The sequence below is a fragment of the Sturnira hondurensis genome, unplaced genomic scaffold (genome assembly GCF_014824575.4).
Source record: "Sturnira hondurensis isolate 20B ecotype Veracruz unplaced genomic scaffold, ASM1482457v3 Scaffold0017436, whole genome shotgun sequence".
Taxonomy (NCBI): Eukaryota; Metazoa; Chordata; class Mammalia; order Chiroptera; family Phyllostomidae; genus Sturnira; species Sturnira hondurensis.
In genome coordinates this window covers 18,252,628-18,275,073 of record NW_028090067.1, presented here as the reverse complement: position 1 = coordinate 18,275,073, position 22,446 = coordinate 18,252,628, and the positions used below count along the sequence as shown (strand labels likewise).

At 40.2% G+C, this 22,446-nt stretch overlaps 1 long non-coding RNA gene across 1 annotated transcript; it reads right to left on the bottom strand.

Annotated features, from left to right (window-relative positions):
• Positions 1–2,085: 2,085 nt before the first annotated feature.
• LOC119002501 (uncharacterized) lies at positions 2,086–21,846 on the bottom strand. Its single transcript, XR_005069749.1, has 4 exons — positions 21,605–21,846; positions 10,876–10,881; positions 10,821–10,823; positions 2,086–2,096 (listed from the first exon to the last, which is right to left on the bottom strand). It is a non-coding gene; the product is annotated as an uncharacterized LOC119002501 (long non-coding RNA).
• Positions 21,847–22,446: the final 600 nt, after the last annotated feature.

Genomic DNA, 22,446 nt, shown 5'->3' with positions numbered 1-22,446 from the left:
AAAGTCGCAGAAGGCCTCGCCATATTCTCATGTTCTCATGACTGAATCCAAGGTGAAATGAAATGAAATGAAATGAGAGAGGAGAGGAGAAAGATAAAAGAAGAGAAAGGAAAATAAAAAAGAAAAACTGGGTTTCAAATTTTCATCTTAAATACAGAACTTACTGTAATTGTAAAGATTTTCCATAAGTGGCCTTTATCAAGGTGATCATTAAGGAGTTTATTGGGCTCTCTTTCTAATTGTTTACTTCACTGCACACCTGTATATTTTTTATGACATACCTGGAAGAGATTAAAGTGAAAAACAAAGAGTACTCTCATGAAGCTGACTTCTATTACGGAAGGGCAAATGGTGGGACATGGGCTGATGGAAAGAGGAAACAAACCTGATGGGAATCCAATAAGGGGGCAAACTGGATCCTGGGCAGTAGGGAAAACCTGGCATGTTGTGACATGTGAGGCCTTTGTGATGCACTAGTATCCTGACACCTGGCTGGGAAGCACCAATACTTTAGGACCAAAAAAGTGATTTGCTTTGAGCTATTGGTGAAGTATATTAAACAACATTTTGAACACCAATAAGTAGTTCTCTCTACTGCACCCAACAAGACAGGTTGGTAATCAGTAGGCAACATTTTTTGAAACTTAGTAAGTTAATGCCAACCTGCAACGCTGAATTGAAGCTCATTCAGCACAGACCTTGGTCTCATCACAGTCTAAGGCAACAGACCTGATGTTTTCCTCACTGAATTCAAGTGTGTTAAATCAAAATGTTAGTGAAAACCTGGACAAGAAAGGGGCTAGCAAGAAGAGATAGTATGAGTGGGTAGGAAGACAGATGTACACAATGGCGGCAGGCTGTAACTGTTGAGACACACAATAGTACAGTCTTTCAGACCAATCATTGTGGGAAATAGCGTTGGGAAATCACTGGGAAAATAGCGTTGTCTCCGATCTGCAATGACCCCCTCTACTCGGTACCTTCCTGTTCCTGTCCCAGCAGGCAATCTACACACAGGCCCCTCCAATAGATCTACAAGAACTTGAGATCCACTGGGCCAATAAAAAAGAGGAAACATTTTGGTCTTCAGAAATCTATGAGGATGATTACCTAAAACTGTGGGCTAGGTATCTCCAAAGTGGGAAACAAGTTAATCACTACCTTGAGACAATACATAAATCAGGTTAACCAATGGATCATCTTCCTCTTGAAAAAACCTCCCTTTTGCTCCAATTTTCAAGCATTTCCCCATATCCTACATGAGTTTATATATATACACATATACTCATAGCTAGCTAGTAATGGTTTATTTACATTCCTTCAGAGCAGAAGAAAATCACAATCTACTTGCAATTACAATACTCTAAAAATAAGTCATTTGATTCTTTCAGATATGAAAGGTAAAAAGTGGAAACATTCTTGTGTTAAAACTTGTAATAGGAAGGTGGTCATTTGTAAAATAGATATTCCAGAAGTAAAAAAAAAAAAAAGCCATTCAGAGGTTTAAAGCCTATGTTAGTTTTTATAGTTTTTTAAATATATTTTATTGATTATGCCATTACGTCCCATTTCCTCCCTTCTTTCTCCTCCACCCTGCACGCCCCATCCCACCCACATTCCCCACCTTTAGTTCATGTCCATGTGTCTTAAGTTCTTTAGCTTCTACCTTTCCCACAGTACTTTTGCCCTTCCCCTGACTATTTTCTCCCCACCTTCTATGCTACTTATTCTCTATACCTTCTCCGTGCTTCTCCTCCTCCCACTCCCCTGTTGCTAACTCTCCATGTGATCTCCATTTCTGTGGCTCCGCTCCTGATCTAGCTGTCCTTAGTTTGCTTTTGTTTTAGGTGTGGTTGTTAATAACTGAGTTTGCTGTCCTTTCACTGTTCATATTTTTTATCTTTTTCTTGGGTAAGTCCCTTTAACATTTCATATAATAAGGGTTTGGTGATGATGAACTCCTTGAATTTGATCTTATCTGAGAAGCACTTTATCTGCCCCTCCATTCTAAATGAAAGCTTTGCTGGATAGAGCAATCTTGGATGTAGGTCCTTGCCTTTCATGACTTGGAATACTTCTTTCCAGCCCCTTCTTGCCTGTAAGGTCTCTTTTGAGAAATCCGCTGACTGTCTGATGGGCACTCCTTTGTAGGTGACTGTCCCCTTATCCCTTGCTGCTTCTAGGATTCTCTCCTTCATTTTAGTCTTGGCTAATGTAATGATGATGTGCCTTGGTGTGTTCCTTCTTGGGTCCAACTTCTTTGGGACTCTCTGAGCTTCCTGGATTTCCTGGAAGTCTCTTTCCTTTGCCAGACTGGGGAAGGTCTCCTTTATTACTTGTTCAAATAACTTTCCCACTTGTTGCTCTTCCTCTTCTCTTTCTGGTACCCCTATAATTCGAACATTGGAACGTTTAAAGATGTCCTGGAGGTTCCTAAGCCTCTCCTCATTTTCTTGAATTCTGGTTTCTTCATTCTTTTCTGACGAGATCGGGCGCGTTCAGGGTGGTATGGCCGTAGACTCTTCATTCTTTTCTGTTTGGCTGTTTCTTTCTTCCTTCTGGTCCACTCCATTCATTTGAGTCCCAGTTTTCTTCCCATCACTATTTGTTCCCTGTGCATTTTGCTTCATTTCACTTAGTGTAGCCTTCATTTTTTCATCTAGTTTGCAACCAAAATCAACCAGTTCTGTGAGCATCTTGATCACCAGTATTTTAAACTATGTATCTGATAGGTTGGTTATCTCTTGGTTGCTTAAAAGTATTGGCTCTGGGGCTTTGATTAGTTCATCTGATTGAGCCATTTTTGGTCTCGTCACGCCTGTTTATGTATGAGGGGCGGAACCTTAGGTGTTCACCAGGGTGGGCAACCCAGTTGCTGCGTTGTGACACTGTATGTGGGGGTGGAACCAGAGAGGGAATAATGATGCTTGCTTTGCTCTCTCTCAAATTTCAGTCCCCTCTACCGCTCCCCACAAGCAAATTGGGTCCTTCTGGTCCTGGTTCCCGGGTGGGTGGGCTTGTGTACGTTCTAGGACCCTGTGGGTCTCTTCAGTGAACTCTCCTGTGAGGCTGGGAGCCACTCCCAGCACCTCAGCCCCTACACGTTTTCATTTGGTGCTTCTAGGCTTTATTTCCTATCGATGGGGGCCTGGGTTGTGCCAGTTTGTCTCACTGCCCGTTTTTTGCCTGTTTTATCTGGGCGTGAATGTGTGTCTGTACAGCGGTCAGCCAACCACCTTGCGTGTCTCACTGGGTTTGCTTGATTCTCCCCCCACCCGTGTCTGCTAACCACTGCCTTTTCCTGCTGCGACCCCTCACCTTGGGCCCAACTCAGCCCCTCTTACCAGTCTGGATGAATGGTTCATTGTTGTTGGACTTTGGTACAGTTCAATTTTCTGTCTGTTATGATTGTGTTTTTGTTTCAAAATCTCTGTTGTCCTTAAATTTGGTTGTGCAAGGAGGTACAGTGTTTTCACCTATGCCTCCATCTTGGCCAGAAGTCCAGTTTTTATAGTTTTTAAAGCAGCATTTAAAGCTGGGTAAAACAAGAACATATGCATTGAATCAAATGACTTTAAGATAGAATAAATAGGAATTCTCTGACTTTCAAAATCCGCACAGCAAAGTTTTCAAAACTCCGCATAGAATATTTTCTTGGCTTATACTACTTGAGATAAAGTAACTTGACAATTCCTAGTGATTAGCATTGCATATATGATCCTTTCAAACTTGGGCAAAACTCATCTAACTATTCTAAAATTGTATTATTTGAACGCGGGCGTATTTCCAGATAAAAAGAAAAACAATGTTATCTGACAAACACCTGAGTAGAGATCAATGTGGAGTTGTCCAATATTCCATATTGCTCCAGTTCCAGCTGTATTTATCAAAGAATTTCAGACAAGTATTCCCTATTCTCTCTCTATTTTTCCACATCACTCTATCAGGCTGACAAATCCACTAAAAAGAAAAACTTCATGATAGTAAGGTAATCAAATTTTTCTTAAAGTTTCTAAAGCATAAATATGCAAAATGTGTGCAAGACAATTTTAACATTTATAAAAGCAAAAACCAATAACTTAAATGTCCATTGGCAAAAGCTAATACTTACGGAGTGCTTGCAACATGTCATATGCAAGTGTAATAAACCCTTTACAAGTCTCAAAACATTTCCATTAGACAGAGCTTAGTAACATCTCCAATCCACAGATAAGAAAACTGAGACACAATGAGGGTGAATAAAATTTCATATGGCTGGTAGAGCCAGAATATGAATTTACAGCTCAAGCTCCCACCACCACATTCCACTGTCTTTCATTGAGAGGGAGCTTAATCCTGCAGTGGTCACACTTCCAGACTAAAACTGACCAGTATTTTATATGGATGACTACTGTCACCCGTGTGACCACACAAGGGTTAAAGAAACAAAGGTACCTCCAAAAACCTCAACACCATTCAGCAACTACAGGGAGGCAAGCACTGTGCCTTTGATTGCTGAACACTATAATTCCTAGGAATGCAGTTTGCTCCGCACATCACAAATACGCAGTATAATCTTTTATATATATGTATACATATTTATATGTATACATATATATGTAAATAAAATGCCTGAAAGAATGTCTTAGTTGTTACCAGTCACATCTCCAAGAAGCAGAACTGGAAGTGAGTGAGTTAAAATGAGAAATGGGGGACTTCTAAAATTTTAAGTACTTCTCGTGATTTAAATGTTAGGCAAGAATATTACTTTTTAAATTCCTTTTAAATTTTGAAACAATCTCATACTTACAGAAAAATTGCAGGTATGGTACAAAAACCTTTTCCTCCCAGAATCATTGAGAGTAAGTTGTCAACCTAATGCTTCATCACCGCAAATAATATAATGTGTATATTCCTTAAAAAAAAATCTCTTATGTAACTACACTACAACAACCAAAATCAAAACATTAACACAGATACATTACAATACCACTTAATCCTCAGGCTCCATTGAAGTTTCACCACTCGTCCCAGGGATGGTCAGAATCACCTGTGATATTTAGTTGACCTGCCTCTTCAGTCTCCTTCAGTTTGAAAAAGTTCCACAGTCTTGCTTTGACTTGCATGACCTTTAAACTTCTGAAGTTGATTGCAGGCCATTTAATTTGTAGAGTGTCCCTTAAATTGGGCTTGTCTGTTGTTTCCATACAATTAGATCCAGGTTATGCACCTGGGCCTGAGTATCACCCAAGTGATGTTGTACTCTCACTGCATACTGTCAAGTGACATAATTTCAATTTATCCCTCTGCTGGTGATCACTTAGACCACTCGGTTAAGGTGGTGTTTGCCAAGCTTTCCCACTGCAAAACTGCTCTTTTCCTCTCTTTGTATTCAATAGGTATTTTCCAGGGAGGTACTTCTATATTTAAACAATCCATTCTTCAAACTCTGAATTTATTCATGAGTCCACACATGTTTTATTGCAAAGTAGGTGAGGTTGTGTGGGGTCCCTCAGTTTTCTCTTTATTTTTAAAAAGATTTTATTTATTTATTACAGAAAAGGAGGGAGGGAGAGAGAGAGGGAGAGAAACATCAATGTGTGGTTGCCTCTTGCACGCCCCCAGCCAGGGACCCGGCCAGTAACGCAGGCAAGTTCCCGGACTGGGAATCCTTTTGTTTGCAGACCAGCGCTCAATCCACTGAGCCACATTAGCCAGAGTTCAGTTTTCTCTTTTACTTAACAGACTTTAATCCATGACTATCATTTCTTAAATTTTGATGAAAAAAATTATCCCAGATTTGGCCAGTGGGAGCCCGTTCAAACTGTTTCTGTGTCCTTTTGACATGTATTCATGATTCTTTGAAGACTTCTTTGCTTTCAAGCACACGATATTCCAGGTTCATCTTAAACTTTTCTGCTCTAATCCTGTAATCAGCCATTTCTCCAAGAAACTAGGGTTCCCTTTTAGTTAAAAACTTGCATTCTGCAGTTAAGATCTAGGTTCAGGATGTACTCACTGTAACTGGGGTACTTGGGCACTTGCCCTCTTTATGAACAGCACTAAGAAATGCATGTATGTGTGTATATAAACACACAAGTGTGCATTTTACACCTGTATTAGTTTTCTATTTGTCAGGCACACAATACTTCTGATTCCAAACTACCATCATAGGATTCATTCTAGTTTTATCTTTTTCAATATTTATAACTCCCTTCTCCAACAGTGATGTCTGCTAGCTCCCATTATCCTTAACACATTTATCTGATCAATCCTGTATTTAATCAATCTCTCAACGCTGCTGACACCCCAGACCCAAATGGATGCCCTTCATGCCTCTCTTCAGCTCTGATGAGCCACACCAAATCCACACTTTCTGTGAAGGCCTCCTCAGTCTGACACCCCTGGACAAGCCACCTATCTTCTCTGTCTACCTACTGGGCTTTAGGACAAAATTGTTCAGAAAGAAGACAAGGAAGAGAAGAATACTTTTAAAAATTAAACGTAAAATTATATATATATATTTAAAAGGGTATCCATTAAATTAGAACTGGCAATAATTTAGACTGCCAAGTTAAGGTTCACTTTTGTATCATCTATGAAGAACAGGTTTGTTAAGTAAATTAATTGTATATACAAGCTTGCAACCCAGTTGTTTAACCTACTTAAGAAAACTAATTGTTTTCAAGCACTTTAAAAATCACTGGGCATGTACTTGCCTTTAATTACTCTCTAATTACAAAAAATTTCTATTTTCTTCATTATAGCTTTGATAACCCTCTACTTGATTACACTGTATTACTACTTAAACTCAATGTAGTTTAGATCCTTTTAAAAATGTCTCTTTAGCCCTGGCTGGTGTGGCTCAGTGGATTGAGCACGGGCCTGTGAAGCAAAGGGTCGCCAGTTCGATTCCCAGTCAGGGCACATGCCTGGGTTGCAGGCCAAGTCCCCAGTAGGGGATACGTAAGAGGCAACCACACACTGATGTTTCTCTCCCACTTTCTCCTTCCCTTCCCCTCTCTCTAAAAATAAATAAAATATTTTTAAAAAATAAATAAAAATGTCTCTTTATTAATCAATTTGGCTTTCTAAATAATCATCTGAGATAAAGTGCTTAGCCACTCTGTGGTTTCTCCTTTTTAGTTAATCTATCATGCCACCCAAAATGGGAAATGCCTTTCCACAGCCATGCAGGCAATGCCCCGCAAGCCCTCCTGCTCCGCATACCAGTACTCCTGCCTCTTTGTCCTCTTTGTTATTTATTATGAATGCAGTGCTGAGAAGCCCCATAGAGCCATCAGTTCCCATCACTTCAGCCCGTATTTTATTTAAGACACTACACTTCACAAAACAGGAATTCACCCAATCGATTATCAAGTTGAGACTGCACCACAGTCAAGAAGGTTTGCTTGGGAAGAAAATACATTCTAGAGTCACAGCCCCTAGTTCCTCCACTTCCTTGTTTGTGTCGCCTCAGATCAGTTACTAAGCTTTGGAAACTCCATCTTTTAAAGATCAAACCATTCTTCACCTTGGGTTGTGTGAGGACTAAATGAAGTAGTGGGAAGTACCTGCTATATAACAAGCATTTAATGAATACAAGTTCATGTCTAAACTCCTCTACTCCCTGCCTCATGGGAAAACTCAAATGATTCAGAGCAGTATTTTAAAATTTGGTCACAGAGAGCCTCAGAGGGAACCCTTGGAAGAATATGCCAGCTTAAACTGTGTCTGCCCTATCATTGCCCTTAACCAAAACAAGGAGAATATTAAACAAAACAAAACAAAACAAACATAAAAAACCACCAGCAAGAGTTCCATAACCTAAAACTGAGCAACCAACTTCACCCTCACCCAGGAGAATAGTATCAGTATTTGGGGGACTGTGGAGGGTATGTGCGAATGAGGAATAAGCAGACTGTAATATTTACTTTGACTTCCAAATAAAGGTGCCAACTAGTAGTAGAGACCCCAATTAATCCTGGCCTGGGAGCAATGGGACTACTGAAGGCATTATCTCAGTGGTGGGTTATTTGTGGGGTTTTTTGGCCTACCAACCGCTGTCAAGTACCAGTGATTAAATATTGGCATTTCATATCTGACAAAAGATCATGTTATTAAAAATCCATTAGAGGTAAGCAATTTTAAAAACCAAAGTTGTTAATAATGCAATGCACCATGGGCCATCCTAGCAGTGTTTTAAAAACGCCAACCCCTAACAGAGAACCCAGCAGAACTGCAAAAGCTCCAGCAGGTTAAGACATTTCAAAGGCGTGGCCTTAACAAGTAACACAGAAGTGAATCTAAAAATTATCAGCAAATAATGCCAGATGAACTACTTGCTCTGTATTTTCAATACATGAAATAGCTAAACTTCTTTGGCATGTAAAATTAGGTGGTTTTAGTGTGTTGTTTCTTTTAATATCATGAGAATTTATTTACATCAAAGAGATGGAAGGTATAGTGGCATTCCTTCCAAACTGCCTCAAAAGCAAAGCCAGATATTAAAAGACTGCAAACACAATGCTGATGTACCATGAATATACATGCTGTCTCTGCAAATAATCCTTTCTCTATAGAGGATAAAGTTGCCAACCTGTTTCATTTGCAAAGCCTCTGTGCTTCCAAATGGCCTACAAGCAAAGGTCAAAGTGTCTCCCATGGGTTTGCAAAGGGCTAGACCCTGAGTGATGATATGTCATAAGCCTCAGACACAGGTGGAGGGCACAGAGCCAGGGACTAAATTCCTCACCCAACAGAAGTCCAACCAGTTATCCAGAAGAGCCTGTGTAACCTAAGACAGAAGGGGACTCTCCCCAGGAAGAGAACACATTCCTGTTTGTCAAACTAGGAACTGTAACCACCACCACTACCACCACCACTGCAGGTATCACCAGGATTTCTGCAACAGGCAAAGCAAAAAGATTCCCTGCTTTTAGGCACCACACATCAGCCATGCTTTTTCTTCAGTCCCTCCACCCTCAAACTGGTGGATCAGGCAGCTGCTCTGGCTCTTCTCTGTTTAAAGGGGGAAGGAAGACAGGTGAAGGAAGAAGGTACTACACTCAGAGAATTCAGAATGATTTGCATTTAAAGTTGTCTCTAATTGTGCAATACTCTTTGTTTCCTATTAAAGGACATTCAGGTATGAGCATGGGAGGTGGGGAAAACTGAGAGTTTACATAAAGTACACTGTTTCCTAAAATATACTTATTTTAAGTGGGGGAAAACCAGACAGTCCACAGCTCCCTTCCATGCCACACCAACTATTTCTCCTAGAAGGAAGGGAGGCCCAGCAACTTCAGGAAGCTATTGCAAACCTAGTTGGCCTGGGAGACTTTTGTGTCTAGCTTCTTCCTAAGGCAGCGGAGTACAGTGATCAGGCACACAGACTCAGCAGCTACGTCTGTCCGGTTACTTTCTACCTGTGTGACCAGATACTTAACCTCTCTGAAGTTAGCTTACAGTCTTCATTATGAAGACTGAGATATCATACGTCAGGCACTTATGCAGAGTGCCTGGTGTTCATTACAGGAAGCACAAAGGAACTAAAATTACCTTCCCCTTCTCATATACACGTGTAAGTTCTCACCTCCTCCAACCCACACTCTTTCTTTCCCTATTCTTTCAGGTTATTATTTGCCTGACCCTGGTTTTATCTTATTCCCAACCCAGCCTGGACTTTTCTGAACACTCACCAGCATTCCCCAAAGGCTTCGCCCCCTGGTTATCCCACACTATCTATTTAGGCCAATCCTCATTCAGCCTTAGATGAACCCCAAGTAACTGCATTCTTCACCTTGACTTGCTGGGAAAGGCTGCACAGCCACAAATTGCTGAAATTACAAATAAAGGATCTCTCCTCTCAGCTAAGCCCTTAGCACTGGTAGATGATTCTTTATGTTGTTGTTGTTGTTTTCCTTTGAAGGTGAGAGATGGAGGTCTTAATTTTCTAAAAGTTTTCTCTTTCTTGTCACTCAGACTTCATCTCCTATTTTACAGAGAGGAATGCCTTCTTCTTAGAGGTGAATGTCTCCCTGGGGAAACTCCCTCAAATATCCTTCTCTCCATTTCCAAACTTACTCTCTCCTCTCCAAGGCTAACCTGTCATCCATGCAGCAAATCTCTCCCCACACCCAAATTCCCTTCCGGACACACTCTCCCATGTTCAAGTTCAATCAAATGCCTACTCAGGGAACCAGGCTCACCTCATGGATGTTGGGAATACAGAGCTTATTCTTGTACTTCCAATGGTTACCTCTCTACTTGCTCTTCCTCCTAGCCTCCTGATTCATGCGTTAGAATGGGAATCCCACAAGGGGAGGGATTTTTATCTGTTATGTCCACTGCTTTATTCCTAGCGACTACCACAGCTCCTGGAACACATAAGGCACTCAAATTTTTTTGTTGATTTAATTCAAGCCACCCTTGATTCATTTATTAATTCAACAAATGCTCAGAGCACTCACTGTGTGTGGCAGGTACTGGGGGTTACAGAGGTGAACATGGCTAGTTTCTGTCTTAGAGCTACTCACTGTAGTGACAAAAAGAGACCCAAGAGCCCACAGGGAGACTTCTCAATGTGGCAGACCACTGACAAGCATGTAAACAATGTGATCGGGCTGCTGGGCCCCAATGGAGACCCATGGACAGAGGGTGCAATGAGCTCTTCAAGGCCAAACCCAACGCCCACTTTTGTGGCTTATCTCAGCCAACCCCCCCGGGGCAAGGGCCCCAATAACTATTCTTCACACTTCCCCAAACTCCTTCCTGTCTGGGTTTCTCTTGCACCACCCCTCTTCCTGTTTCAGCGCATCCCCTGAGGATGCACTGTCAACTCCCTGGCCTAGAAAACCATCTCTACATGTAAAAATCAATGTCTCCAAAACTTACTTCTCTCTTGAGCTCCAGACCTGTATTTCCACCTGCCAAATTGTAGTACATGTCCACCAAACATCTAAGACATATCTCAAGCAAAACCACAGCCTCTCAGCCCCCATCCTAATCCTACTACATAGTTCAAACCCACTGAATACCTATCCTAACTCATAGCACTACTCATTCACCCAGCCTGGGGCTTATCCACAACTCCTCCCTCTTTCTCATCATATCCAATAGATTTCACATCAGAAGTCTCTAAATATGGTTTTTCCATCTTTACTGTCATTGACTTAATTTACATTTTCCTGCTTTGACTGTCTGCCTCTCGTATCTTCCCCTCCGTCAGGCCCTCAATGTGGAGATCAACTGAAGCAGGTTGATTTTTTAAAAGCTGCTTTCTACAAGATAAATTCCAAATTTCTTAAAATATGAAACTCAAGGAACCTATCCACTCTCCTCTGGACAGCCTACACTTGTGTCCCACTAATAGCACACCATTTCCCAGACTCTCATACTCCCTAACTCTGTTTTTGTTATTTCCTCTTTGTGAAATGCCAACAATAAAAATAATGGGAACAGTAGCTTACACGGATTCCCAACAATATGCTACTTTAAATAAATTCTCACCTAATCGTCATAACTAGTCTTTGAGGTTGGCACTATTGTTGTTACTCCCCAGTTTCACAGTGAGGAAGCTCCGGTGCACAGATATTATTTGCCCAACACTGGGCTGAGCTAACCACACAGCTGCTTTGGGTTCAGAACTTTGGTTCTTGACCACTGTACTACACTCCTCCTGATTTACTCACCATCCCCTTCAAGCAACTCCTAATTATCCGTTAAGACCCAGTTCAAACGCTTCTTCTTTGGTAGAGTTTTCCCAGTGCACTAGACCTCTCTCTCCATCCTTTCAGATCCCTTGGCAACACACTTCCATCTTTATTACAAACAGCCTCACTGGGTGTTTACATTAGTTTAAAGATAAAAGTCGGGCCTTTCTTAATTTTTGTATCCTCAGCACTACACAGTGTAGTGTTGAGAATATATAAAAACACTTATTAATACACAAATTCTTCCTATGTAGGACCTAGAGTACATCCTACTCAAACTCAAGTCTACCTGGCATGTTGACTACCTCCAAACCCTTTACACTGCTAACCTCAAACTCTCACCTCTTCCTCTCTGCCCCAGGGCCCTTGAGGACAGAGTCAAAGCCCTAGCTGCCACAGCCACAACCAGCTGATGGCATCATCACAGCTGGGGGCAGGCCAGTGCTCCCCTTAATTAAAGAATCAAGTGTATCTAAGAAGCACTTTCTCTTGAAAAAAGATAGGGCACATTTGATGTGGAGTGGCCCAATTTAAGAACTTTGTCACTTAAAATATGAGAGGAGAAGCCCTGGCTGGTGTAGCTCAGTGGATTGAGCGCGGGCCTGCAAACCAGAGTATTGCGGGTTGATTCCCAGTCAGGGCACATGCCTGGGTTGCAGGCCAGTTCCCAGCAGGGGACTCACGAGAGGCAACCATACAAATCTCAGTGAGACAAGCCTTAGTGAATCCTTAGATCAATTTAGTGGGTTGGGAAAATCAGCTCTTTTGGTTTTTATTCGTTTTACAAAATGGAGTTGAATAGAATATAACAAAATATATTACACATAGTACCAAAAAGTAAACACTTTTGTGTCAGTGTATACATTCATGTATGTAGAAGGTCTCAATGCAAATTATATCTTATTGTAGATCCAATCAAAAAGTTTAAAAGCCCTGTACCACCCAATTGTCTGTCTAACTTCAGCATATAGACAGGAACATCATGGCATAAAAAGCAAAGTGGTTATTTTCTATAAGCAAAGGGGTAAAAAAAAACAATGGCACTGAGAGGTAAAAAACTGGCCATGGCCACTCTGGGCTCCTGGGAGAGGCAGTAGGGAATTTTCTGCTAGGTCTCTTTATGAAGGCATTAAAAGTTAATTAAGCCTACCATTATACGGTCTGGTTTTCACAAAGGCATAAATAGGTAACCAAAATGTACTTCTAAAAGAAAACAAAATAGTAAGAAATTTCCATGCTGATTAAAAAAAACCCTACACAAACCAACCAGAACTTCACAGAATAGCTTACACCCCAAACTCTTAAGAGGGCAATTCATAGAAAAATAAGCTCCTTTGCCAGCTAAAATGAAATTCTGCAGCAACCAAAACCAACACTTATTCTCCAGTGTGGACAAAGTTTAGTTCCAAGCATAAGTCAAGATCATTTCTTGCTTTATTGGTTATTACAGGCATCCGTTGGAGATACTGCAGGATCAATTCCAGACCATTATAATAAAGTGAGTATCACAATCAAGCAAGTTGTCATCTTTTTGCTTGTGGATGGTCTTGTCTTCAATATGTAAAAAATGCAATGTCTGTGAAGCACAATAAAGTTAAGCACAATAAAAGAAAATATACCTGTATTTGGAAGATCTAGTAACTAACTACAAAGCAGTCTAAACTAACAAGATGATTAAATAAAAATTTCTGAACCTGCTTTTTATAAACCACCCATATTTAGTGAATATTATACTGGCCCAGAATGGCAAGAAATACAGAATGAGTACAATAGTCTAAGGCCAAGCAGCCTGCATATCACCAAAAAGAAGTGAGACACAAGCACAAAATAACTAGCCCATTGGCCTTGTACAGTGGGTGGGGATGTATGAGGAGGAAGGCTAGGACCACTGACTGACAACTTCTGAGAACCTCTGAACCCTAATTTCCTATTTCCTCACCCCGAGCACCATCTCACTGACTCCATGAGTTCAAAAAGGGGTGGGGAATGTTCCCACCTCTCTAACCAAATCTGTATTAAAATGCAAGCCTCTGCATCTAGCATATTTCTTAACTATGACACAAACCAGTATGTTTTAAGAACTTGTACCAATGTACCATCCCACTGACCTTAGCGAAAAAAATTTTTAATTCCTGTTTTAAATTTTAGAATCTGTGCACTTTCATAAAAAAGTTCATATCCTGCCCTGGCTGGTGTAGCTCAGTGGATTGAGCATGGGCCTGAGGACCAAACAACCGCGGCTCAATTCCCAGTCAGGGCACATACCTGGGTTGCAGGCCTGTTACCGGCAGGGGACACACAAGAGGCAACCACACATTGATATTTCTCTCCCTCTCTCCCTCCCTTCCCCTCTAAAAATAAATAAAATCTTTTTAAAAAAAAGTTCATATCCTCATATGCAAAATTAGGATTTGACCCTTGCAATTCTAACAATACCATTAGTATAAGCCAACAGGTATTCCAAGAAATACCAATCCTTGAAATGCTTTATGATGGTAAGAATACTTTGTGATCCCTTGACCATTTTCAAAGTGTGTATCAGCTGTAAGGTAATTTACTTTAATTTGTATAATCCTGGGTTGTCTAATATGGTGGCCACACATGGCTAGTGTGCACTTGTAATGAGGCTAGAATGACCAAGAAACTGAATTTTCTATTTTATTTTAGTTTAATTGACTTAAATTTTAAAATTGATACCTACTTCCAGTACTGGAAAAATTTGATACGTTAATGTACTTTTTTCAACAATAAATTTTACGAGCTCTATATACACAGCATTTCCAATAAAAATTTCATGTTCAAACTGAAATGTGCTATAAGTTTAAAATACACACCAGAGCCCTAGGTGGGTAGCTCAACTGGTTAGAGCACCATCCTGATATGCCAAGGTTATGGGTTTGATCCCTGGTGGGGGCTATACAAGAATCAACCAATGAATGCATAAATAAGTGGAACAACAAATTGATGTCTCTTTAAAAAATAATAAAAATTCAGAATAATAAAATACACACCAGATTTCAAAGACTTAGTATGAAAATAATGCCAAATACCTCATTAATATTTTTAAATCAACCATACTGAAATGACAATACTGTACATACTAGATTAAAATAGATATTAAAATTAAATTCAACTTTTTTTTTACCTTTTTAACATGACTCCTGGTAAAAGTAAAATAACACATGTGGCTTGCATCCTATTTCTACTGGATGGTGTTGGCATAACCTAATGGTTCCCAAACCTTTCCCACTGAAACATGTCCCAGCACCAGGTTCAGGAACACTGCCATAACCAAATATTGTTCTTCCTAGGCAGAATCAAAACCTGCTGACCACATCTGAGATTGAGAAGTCCTTCCCTCATTTTCAGTAACTATTACTGACTGCCCTACACAACCACCTTTCTTTTAATCCTTTTCCAGGTCCTCTTTCTCTTCTTGTTCCCATGGCCCAGTTCTCGGTTCTCGTTGTCATTCTTTACACTTCCATGGTGACCTCATCCACTCTCTCAGCTTTAACTCTCACTTCTATGTGGATGACTTCCAATCCCTTATCTCCACTTCTGACCTCTTTCTCAAGCTTCAGCTCCACATCACCAGCTACTTACTAAACAGATCCATCTAGAAGTCCTACCAACTTCTTGAACTCAGTATGTCTGACCTGGAATTCCTCATCTTAATTTCTACTGAAGATTCCCGTCATTCGCCTTCAAAACCTGGAGTCTCTGGTCTCTTTTCTAGCCTACTGCCCCAATCTTATAGTAGCAGGCCCTTTCATAACTGTCCTTTTTGCCAGGGCCCCCTAAGTAGCCTAACTTTAAATTCTCCCTGCTGTCCTGACCCTCACCTCAGTCCTCCTCTTGCCCACTGCCATTAGTATTAAATACTAATAGTATTCTCAAAATACTACTTTGATCATGTTGCTGTTAAACTTTTAACAGGTCCTCACTGTCTGCCATGGCAATCCAAACTACTCAGCAGACACCCTAGCACTTTGGTACACATCTGATTTCCCATCAATCTTCCCTGAACACAACTAATCCTCTAGCTAGAATGTCCTGCCCTCCAGGTCCACTCTTCACAATTCTGTCCAAACTTTAAGACTCAGCTCCAATACAAGGGTCTCATAAAGCCTTCTCTGACCAACTCAGCTAACATCAGTCTTTCTCTACCCTCAAACTCCTTTGGTACTTCTCATGAGAACCACTGTAATAATAGGAGTACGTGCCTTATCTTCTCTATAAAGTTGTGTCCCCTTAACAACATTCAATAGCACCTCGCTCGCATTGCACATTGCCATCTTCGGACCTTTTATCAACGCCATCAACTTAAAAAGGGAAATCTTGGTAAAATTGATGATTTTCAAGTCTTCATCTCCAGCCAGGTATCTAATTACTCCAGACCTTCAAGTAGATGTCCCAATATTCAATAACTTCAAAATTAAACTCATTATCTCAACCCCACATCTGTTTCTTCTCTAAATGGACCCTAACTCAGTGAATGGTACCACCATCTCTACCCCAGGCCAGAGAGAGAGGTATCAGAATTATTATATTTAGTTTCCCCAGCCTCCACCTTCTCAATAATCAGGTCATGTGAACCCTTCTACCTAAATGTCTCTCAATTTATCCACTTCTTCCCAACTTTGCTGTCAGTCCAGGCCACTATTAACTGGGATTACTATAACACTATCTGGTCTTATACTCAACCCTCCATCTATTTTCTGTAGTGCAACTTAACTTAGAGTCATCTTTTAAAAATCTATTTTCAACAGGTAAAGTCATGCTGAAAAGCCTTCAATTATTCTCAAGATAAAGGCTTCCAAAGCTTTCAAATATGGCTTATAGACACCTCTGCATCTGCCAGTGTTTACCTTTTCAGTTTCACCAGATCATCCTTCCCTTATACACATCTCACTTCAATTCAACCATGTCCAAGTATTCCATATGTAGTTCTCCAAATACTCCAATGTCCTTTCTTGCCTCAGGGGCCTTGCACAAGCTGGTTAGGTAACCCTCCTTTATGATCACCCAGTGTCCTGAGCACTGGCTAGCTCCAGTTCATATTCTTTCTAACTTCAGCAATGGTGACTGGAGGAAAGCTTCACGCTACTCCTCTGCTAGCACCTATCTCAAGTATGGCATGTAATAGGTTCTCAATAATTACTTCCTGAATGAATGAGTAAATATAAAATAATTTTCTGGGTTTTTAAATAACAAATTCCAAGGCCAATGAATGAAAGTCATTTCTGTATCATCTATAATTCAACAGCATTGAATAAAGTGGGTAACTGGCCTAAATTTTTATTTTATGTCTTTTGAGTCAAAACTATTTGTACTTTGGTTAAATACACAGAATTTAAGTGAGTAGGCTTAGAATAATCAAAATGAAGGAGAAAACACTATTTTATGTTTTCCTTTGCCTTGTAAACTCTTAAGACCGATTCATTTGAAACTGTTGAGAATCTTTTGATGCAAACACAGAATGTATGAAAAGCAGCCAAATGTGGATACATCACAGAGGCAGAGCCTGAAGAGAACACACTAGGCCATAGGAATGCAGGGACTTTAATAAAAAGAAAAGGCTCAGCACTTGTCCAGGCTAAAGCTCAGTGCAATCAGTGCAGCACACACCTCATGATCCTGGGAGCTGTGGAAAAGAATGGAGATATCAGTGGGGCCATAAAAGCCTTTCTGGTTTATTTAACAAAAGGGAAGGAAACACTTACTAAGCAACAAAACTAAGTGCTGGCCCTTCCATACAGCATTTCCTTTATGCTTCACAATGTATTATCCCCATTTTACTGATGAAGAAACAGGGGCTTATGGTCATGTATCTGGTCCTGGTGACCTTGTAACTCAGGTCTAACTCTTACATTTTTATTGAGCATTTACTCCTGCTAAGCCCTCTTCTATATGCTGGGGATTGAGCAATGAAAAAACAAAGTCTGCTCTCATGAAAGCTCACAATTTAGTAGGGAGTGATGTACCTTAGATAAATAATGTAAATCAGATGATGATACAATTAAGGGGTAGTACAAAGTAGAACTGAGAAATGTTATAGAGTAACTAGGGAGGCAAATTAGGTTTCGAGGTTCTCAGAGATAACTCAAGAGATAATTCTGAGCTACTTAAGTAGGGTTAAAAATGGGTAAAGTGACTATCTGGTCAAAGATTAAATGGAAGTCTCTAGAACTACTATAAGCAAAAATTACTATTCATTCCACCATTATTAACAAAGTGACCGCCAAGTGAAAGGGATTATAGACTTATGCTAGTCATAACCCAAAGCAGTAGGTTAGAGAGTCACCAAGTGGCAAACACTTCCACATGAACCAAACGGCTGTTTAGGGCCATGGGCCAACCAAATTAATTTTTGGATTCCCCAGCACCCACAACAGCACCTGACACACACCAGGGCATAATAAATGATTGCTGAATGAACATATGAAAAGAGAAAGAGAGGACAACATGTTAAAATGTCACCACCATGGATAGGTTAAATCCTTTTTCAGGCCAAGTGGCTTCGATTCACCCTGCCTCTCTACCACCAGTCTCCATCATAAGAAGCAGGTGAGGGAAGTCAGATTAGTGTGAATCCAGGAATAAGACTGTACTAGGAAACAATTAGCATATGCTGCCCCTCTCCCCAGTGGGCAGAAACCCCATCTTTAAGTCACAAGTTTCACTCAAAGAAAATCTAATATCCAAATGATGAAGTCATGGGGCAGCTGGACAGGGTGAGACCCACCCTGCCCCTGTTATCTGCCGGCCTGCTCTGCAGAACCTGAAGGTCTCACCATCCCAGGTCGCTTTTTTGGTGTCTCTTGTAGAGATGAAGACCTGAAATACCTTAGAAGTCTCTGCTTCAGTTTTAAGTTGTTTATTTTTAAAGCACTGTTGTAGTGGTGATAGAGAATAACAAATGGCCATTCAAAGCTGAACAGAGTTGAGTTTGCACCATATACCAAAGTTGCAATGCTTCCTCGCTGGCACCCAGACGGAAGGACTAAAAAACAGGTTAAAAATAAGATACCACTTCTGATAGAATAAGTGCTACCAATTTATGTGATGTTTCAGTAAAATCTTAATAAGGAATAATGTGACACATTTTTTCTGAGACAGAGGAGTGTTGTGAATAATAACATTACTATTAACATCACGAGTAGACCCGGCATAAGGAAATGCGGATGGGTGAGGGAGAGAACTTCACTAAAAACCATGTTCATCTTCTCCAGTAACAAACTTCCTCTGCATATGCCGTCTCATTTTTAAAAACCACAACATGCCAGTTCTAATATCCGTAGGTTTTGCTCTTCGTAACATCGGTGACATCTATGAAGTTTTTAATGCTTTCTTTTACACTACTGACAGAAAGGCAAGTTCAACAAAAGGCACAAGTTCGATACTATACATCTGCACACCTGATTTATTACTCATTTTTATTTGCTTTTGAATTGCCATATTTTTGGTGTGCCATAAGGATTGGCTCTGCAGGAACTTAGATTCAAAATGGCAGCTGAGCTTTTGAAACTCACCAGAACCATAACGCTTAACATACGTGAAACCATGTCATATTTATATCACTTTTCAAAGAACTAGATGGTATTTGTTAATGTTCATTATTATATCATTCTCTTTCTTGCCTAAGAGAGCAGGCATCCTGTCTCTGGTTTCCTCGTTCTGCAAAGTGAGTTAACCTGCTATTCACATGCTGACACAGTCCACAAAAAAACAAAGTAATGGCAAAACATGGAAAGCCTAGGTTTTTCTCACTCTTCTGTAAGATCAACTTAGGAAATGGATGTAAAATGAATCATCTAACAAGTAAAGCCCCAAATAAGCACTTTCATTTTCAGAAAAACACCACCAAAATCAAAGCTCTAATTTTCCTTAGGTCCACCACAAAGCAACATTCCCTATCACTAGGGCAGTTTCTATGTCTTTTCCTTTAAATTGAAGCTGTAAGAAAAATGTTTAAAGAGACAAATTTGTTCCAGACGACCTCTCTAATGTAATGTTTCTAATCCTTACACAAAACCTGAACTTGTATCATCAAAAAATTTACACTGAATTTAAAACCATCACTTCTCTTATTTTCATTACTAGTATAATAACATTAATTTTGGAAAGATAATAAAATACTTGCTCTTTAGAGACAGAGCACTTTAATTATCTTTATGTATTCAAATGGAAAGTCTTTTCGTTAAATTAGCATGAAAGTCCCTTCATCTACACACAATTGGCCCAAAGAAACAGGCCATTTTCAGCACAAGAGGCCAATCCATTTTAACAGTGAATAAAGCTTTTGAAAGCACTACACACACTCTTCTAGACTGTCAAATTTTCAAAATGGTCCAGCACTTTATTCCATTTTTTAACACTTTCAGGCCCAGCAAGAATCTTGTAATTAATTTAAAAGAAACCTCCCCCCAAAATACCCATAACCAATGCTCCCTTCCGATCAAAATTAGTCCATTTATGCCTAATTAGCTTTAATCCAATTCTACATATTTAATGATGGGGATGACAATTCAACCATTTGCATATTTTAAATGCCTTTCTAAACTATACTTTGTAACAGATTTAGAATAACAGTCTCTTTCTCATGCCAATATTCCCAGGCATAAATCAGGAGGATACAAATTAGAGAAAAAAAGAAAACAAAACAAGGCCTCTCAGAGCCAGGGATGTGCTAAGGGGGGTGGGGTAACTGACCCAGAGGTGGGGGCCATTTACTCGCCACATCACAAACTACAATCCTTTCAGCCCACCAGACCAAGAAGCATTACATCACACTCTCACAATGACTGGGGGAGGTGGCTCTGAGAAAGCAAGTTTTCAGCTTTCTTTCCTTCCAGCTCCCAGGCTTTCTAGAATCCTGCATTTGGGGAGTAATGGAATTTAACTTAGGGCACTGCACAGTTTCATGGTAACTAACATATGTGCACACACAGAGAGCTACTTATTTACTGGGACCCTCGATGACCAATTCACAATAGAAACACGGCCAAAACAGGCCAAGCACACACATATGCTGAATTTGTGCTGAAAAGCCCAGTTCATCTGCATAAAATTAAACAAAAAATGTAATCCTCGAGAAATGGAGAAGGCCAATCTCCAGGGAGAAACTCATAAAGAAATAATTCCTATCGGGGTGATAGCTGTTTATATCTTTAAAACACCATGTTTACAAGATAGTCCTACTATTTGGTTCAAACTATGATCAAAATAACAGCGCATCTGGTTGCACATTTGAGAACACAGAGAGAGACCCAGTGCAAATGAGCGCGCGCAGAGGAGAGGGGTGATCCATACATAGCTCTGGAGGTTTTCAAGCAGGGGAAATCCATAAATCCCAAACCTCCTGGTGGTTCACTCACCCCCAGCCTGAAGTTTAAAATGTATCAGGTCTTATTTTAGGCTTTACATCTCTCTAGGAAGAATAGCTTAGCTTTAAAAAGAAAAAAAAAGAGGCTTTCCTGTGGTAGTTCCTTGCCCTCCCAGATCCTTTGTGGGCCTTAGCAGCTGAAAGAATGTAAACCCATTTATATTTATGCAAATTTTTGCAGCAGATTTAAGGGAGCAGGGAGAGGTCTGTGTTTTTTAAAAGCCTCTTTCTAAATATCAAATTTCCAATTACAGTTTTATTGGCAAGACAGAAACAATGATGAAAGTCCAGACATTAAAAGTGCAATTAAATCACTTAAAATATAAATATTTTACCAAGGCTTTTCCATTTCTAAAATGCCAAACCAAAAGTACATCACGGGTCTGATTTACACAGATTCACGAAATGTCTGAAGCCAGTCTCCATGCTAGACAAATGTCGATTTGCAACACCACTAGTGAAAACGGTTAGACAAGATCGATATAAATCAATTGGTTTTAAAAAATTGAAAATATTTACCAACCTCATAAAGTGCAGCAGTGCTTAAATCCAGCAAATTGAGGCATACAAGGTAGAAATGGAAATGAAAAAAGGTCCAAAAAATGATTTCTTTTTGTCTAGCTGTATTTGTATTTTAAATATTCAGAAACCAGCAGAGACTCTGTCGGCCATTTTGGCTTGAACTAACTCGCTCTCACTCTCCCTCTGCCTGGTTCTCTCTTGCTCTCTCTTGCTCACGCTCTCTCGCCCTCTCTCTCTCTCTCTCGCTCTCGCTCTCGCTCCCGCTTGCTCGCGCTCGTTCACTCTCTCTCTCTCTCTCTCCCCCCCTCTATCTCTAAAGGAAGCAGCTTTTTGTGACCTTCAAATAGAGGCAGATCATGTGACTTTGGGGAGGTTTGTCAATCAGGAAAGGGGAGGGAGCTGGGGAATGAAACTGCCTTAAAGGGAAAGTGGCCCTTTTCCACTCACTTTCATTTGTGAGGCTGTTATCTCATCCTCACCGCCTACACACACTGAATGTGAAAGTGGCAACAGCATAAGGGGTTTAACAGACGAACAAAATATAAAACTTTTATTGGTTTACAGAAATATGCTCAGTTGCTAATGATTCTTGCAGTTCCTAGAGCTTGTCTTGCTTGCTAGTTATTCTCCAGATGTTTGGGAAAGCAAACTGTTCTTTAAAGGGGGGCTTAAACAATGCTTTACCCAAACAAGAGACTTTATTTTTTATTTAAAAAATTTTTAAAGATTTCATTTATTTATTTCTAGAGAGAGGGGAAGGGAGGGAGAAAGCAAGGGCAAGAAACATCAATGTGTGACGTGAGAGATACATCTACCCTTTGCTTCTCACAGGCCTCCAACTGG